At 43.3% G+C, this 4,636-nt stretch overlaps 1 pseudogene; it reads left to right on the top strand.

The window, feature by feature from the left end:
* The first annotated feature begins 203 nt into the window (after window positions 1-203).
* LOC144373157 (large ribosomal subunit protein eL19 pseudogene) lies at window positions 204-4,114 on the top strand (annotated as a pseudogene).
* Window positions 4,115-4,636: the final 522 nt, after the last annotated feature.

Here is a 4,636-nt window from a genome sequence, read left to right as displayed (position 1 = left end):
GCCCCGCTGCTCCAGGGCCGGGCGGGAGGCTGAAGCCCACAAACGTAGCCTGAGGGTGGAGAAGCCACCGGAGCCCTGGAGCTATGCCGCGCCTCCCTGCCTTGCATGTTTTCCTCATCTGCCCCTGTTCCCCATGGGATCGAGCCAGTCCCAGGGCTTCCGCCTCCACTTTGGGCAGCAAGAAAAGGCGGCCTAGGGCGGGAATGGGGAGTGGATATCGGTCCGGAAGCCCAGCACCTGGACATGGCCAGCACAGATTCAACTCCGGCGGAAAGAGGGAAGGGGCTACCAGGATGCCCGTCCTCCCACCCCCTCGCCAGAGCGTGTCTCCGCCTGCTCTCGAGCTGCCCGGCAGGACCTCAGAGCCCTGTCCTATCTCAGCCCCGGAGCCGCCCCCGAGCTGCGAGGAGGTCAGGTTTAGGAGAGGAAGAGAAGACTGTGTCCGGGTGCCCCGGCTCCGCTCGGCCAGGGAGCAGCTGCCCAGGGCAAGGACCCGCGAAGCGCCGAGCTCCCAGCAGGCAGCTAAGCGGCCGCCGGGCTGTCACTGCCGCCTCCACGGAGCCGCTGCCTCTGCTCCCCGATGGCTCTGGCGACTCCTTCCCCTCCCTCTGCCCGCCCTCTGGCTCAGGATCCGCAGGGATCTCTCTCTCTCTCTCTCTCTTTCTCTCGCCTCACTTCTCTCCTGCCTCCTCTATGCTCTCCTCGCCTCTCCGCCCTTCCCCCTATCTCTTTCTGCCTCCCCCTGGCTCCCTATCACGAGTGCGGAGTTAAGTTCCAACCTGGGGACTTCTCTCGCGTATCAGAGAGCAGCCCCTGCCAGCCCCAAGGGTGACGGTGCTGGGAAGGAAAGGGGACAGGCGAGGAGACAGGAGGTAAGTAGGGCCCGGGTGGCGGGGGTGGGGGATGGGAGATTGGATTGGGATGAGGGGTGAAGACAGTGAATGGGGACGCGGTTCCGGACTCAGGTCGGACACTAACCGCCAGCCAATGAGGATGCTCCAGTCCCTTCGCCTGCCCCAACCTCTTCACCCCGCCTTAACCCACTCCACTCCACCCTGGCCCGGGGCGGGGGATGAAAATGCTGCTGGGTCTCAGAGCTAGTGATTCTGCAATCTTTGTAATGTTTTGAACGACCAATAAAATAAATAAATAAATAAATAAACAAACAGATAGATAGATAGATAGATAGATAGATAGATAGATAGATAGATAGATAGATAGAAACTGAGACATGTCTACAGGCTGAGGATTATAAATAGAGTGAGAAGCCAGAGACCCCACAAAGGCATGATCTCAACTCACTCCAAGGTATACAGGTGTGTGGGGAATGGAGGAGAGACTAGGCAACAAGAGAGGAATGGCAGCAAAAAAAAAAAAAAAAAATGACATTCCCACTGAGGTCTGCCAGTGAAGGAAATGAAGATATTAGTTTACCAGGAAACTCTGTTATATTCTTGAGCCTGGTTATCTTACCATGTTTAAAGGCAGGTGAAAGTATTTTTTATTTAGAAACTGTTATAATAAGTTATACTTAAATTAAATTTATTATTATATGCATGATGGGGTGTAAAGTGATGTTAATGATTTTACAAATAATTAAATCAAGATAATTAACATATGTCACCTTGTGTGAAGGTATTTCAAAGTGTATAAATACGCACCCCTATTATTTAATAGTGGTTAAGAGCCTTTCCTTGATAATCTAACAACTCTATGTGTGAGCTCCAGCTCTGTCAGTTATAGGTTGTGTGATCTTGAGCCAGTATATTAATTAAGCCTTCATTTTCATATGTGTAAAGCAGCAATAATACACCACCCTCCTTCTTAAGGTGCTTGTGTAGATGAAATGAGAAAATGTACATGGAAGTACCATGGAAGCTCAACAAATGTCAGCTACCATTATTTTCTCTTTAGGTTTCTATAAATAATGTGACTCTTTTTATACTTCACACAATGTGGGGGGGGGGATCCAAGGCCTTGGGGCAGAGAAAAGAGCTATTTATATCCCTGTAGTTTTTAATGATGTTGAGAACTGTAATACAACTTCCTATAAAATACATTTTGGCTCAAAGCCAAGGGAGGTGTGATTCATAATGTTGAAAAGTGTATGCCTCTTGGCCTTGAATAAAGTCTAAGTGACCACAAATTCAGATGAGACATGAGTCTTTAAAATAGATTGTTTACAAAAATTACACATTTAAAAAAAATTATATATATATGCCAAGGTCTCGGCTTGGCACCAGAATCACAAGCCACCACACACCTTTGTAGGTTCAAACAGCAATTCTTTATTCCCGCTCTCACACCGCCTCCACACAGGTCCAGGGGCAAACCCATTCTGCTGTCTGCCCGCACAAACCTACCCCACGAGGCTATCTCCAAATCCCATTTTAATCTCTCGAGAACTCAACAGGAACAAGCAGCAGGAACACCCTAATCCCAGCAATAATCTTCAACCTCTAACTTCCCTAAAACCCATTATCTTAAACTGGCAATGCCTTAAACTCAAGGAACCGGTTACTTCCTCAAACCTGATCAGCTCTAAACCCGGATCCGCCTTGGTCCTTGAGCAAGGTCACCTTATTAAAGCATGTATGCAATGTTCCATCAAATGTCCTCTAAGCAGCATGGGGTATGCTTGGCAAGGAAATTTCGATGCGTCATTCCTACTTGGTAATGGCCCTCAGCATATATATATATATATATATATATATATATATATATATAATCAGCTATAAAATGATCATGCAAAGCAATATTCAGTACTAGTGAATATAATATGCATATACTAATATAGACATTTAGGCTTTTTTCATATTGTATTCTATTTTAAACACATTAGTCAAAATCTAGAAGAGGAAAATTTCAAACATAAAAAGGACACTTATTGGAATAGCAAGTGAAATATTTAGCTTACAATATGACACATTCATGAAGCCCATGGGTCAGCACACTTTTTTTTTTTTTGGTAACAGGATAGTAAATCCTTTAGAATTTTCAGACTGGTAGTTCTCTGTCCCAACTACTCAACTCTGGTGTTTTAGCAAGAAAGCGATTACAGACAACTTATAAAATAAATTAGTGTGATTGTGTTACCATACAATATTGTTTATATTGGCTTGTGATGCTAAGGCTGGAAGACCTCATGATTCTCAAAGCCAGCTTCAGCAAAAGCAAGGTGCTAAGAAACTCACTGAGACACTGTCTCTAAATAAAATACAAAATAGGGCTGCGGATGTGGCTCAGTGCCCCAAAGTTTAATCACCAGTATCCCCTATTGGAACAAACAAACAAACAAACAAAAATAAGTGGCAGGCCAGATATAGCCTGTGAGTTTTGTGTTACCTTTATTAAATATATATGTGTGTGTGTGAACTGTTAACAAATGAAGATGATTGTGTGAATATATTGGTATGTTATATTCATGTAATATGTTACAAGTATTTAATGTTTAAATCTTATACATATTATAAAAAGCTTCAAACTATATTGGGCTCTTTCCTTTCACAGCTACAGCTGCAGCCAGAAGGAAGCTGAGGCTTCAGAAGAGGCTTGCCTCTAGTGTCCTCTGCTGTGGCTAAAAGAAGATCTGGTTGGATCCCAGTGAGACCAATGTAATGTCCAAGGCCAACTATCAGATCTGGATCAGATCTGGAAGCTGATCAAAAATGGCTGATCATCCACAAAACAGTGACTATCCATTATGGGGCTGCATGTCAGAAAAATACCTTGGCTCCCCAGAGGCACAGACATGTGGGCATAGTTAAGCAGAAGAGTACAGCTAATGCTCCAATGCAGGAGAAGGTCACCTTCATGCAGAGGATGCAGATTCTGTTTTGGCTGCTCAGAGATACCGTGAATCTAACATTGACGACCACATATATCACAGCCTCTACCTGAAGGTAAAGGGCAATGTGTACAAAAACAAGTGGATCCTCATGGAGGATATCCACAAGCTGAAGGCAGATAAGGCTGACAAGAAGCTTCTGGCTGACCAGGCTGAGACCTGCAGGTATAAGAACAAGGAAGCACATAAGTGCTAGGAGGAGTGCTCCAGGCCAAGGAGGTGGACATCATACAGACTCTGTCCAAGGAGGAATAGACCAAGAAATAAAGCTCCCCTCTTGTGTTTGTATATAGTGGCCTTGGTGATAACATAAATACTCCTTGGACTATAAACAAACTTTATCTGTTAAAAAAATAAAAACTGTATTGTACCAAATTTTTAGAAGTTAGAAGTTTTCTAAATCATCCTTTTTACAATAAAAGAAATACAATTAATCTGGTCTTTGATTTGTGAGGTTTAAAGAAGTCATGTTACTTGTGTTAAAACCAGTAATAGTTCATCACTCTGCAAATATTTCTGCTCTGTTGCTCTGTTACTTTGATTTTTTTTAATCTTCAACATCATTCTGAATTTTGTTCACCATTACATAAAATGTTCAAATTTTCAGCATTGAATTTTATTGGAAATGTATAATTGTCTTGTTGAAACTCATGTCCTGAAAGACTATGGACATATTTAAAAAGCTAAATAATGAAATGCAACTAAAAATAATATTCAGAAAGAACTTTAAGTGCATCCTGATGATGGTCACTGGTAAAAACTGGCAAAAACAAAAATCTTAGTACAAGA

The sequence above is a fragment of the Ictidomys tridecemlineatus genome, unplaced genomic scaffold, assembly GCF_052094955.1.
Source record: "Ictidomys tridecemlineatus isolate mIctTri1 unplaced genomic scaffold, mIctTri1.hap1 Scaffold_265, whole genome shotgun sequence".
Lineage (NCBI taxonomy): Eukaryota > Metazoa > Chordata > Mammalia > Rodentia > Sciuridae > Ictidomys > Ictidomys tridecemlineatus.
This window is presented reverse-complemented; position numbering and strand designations above follow the sequence as displayed.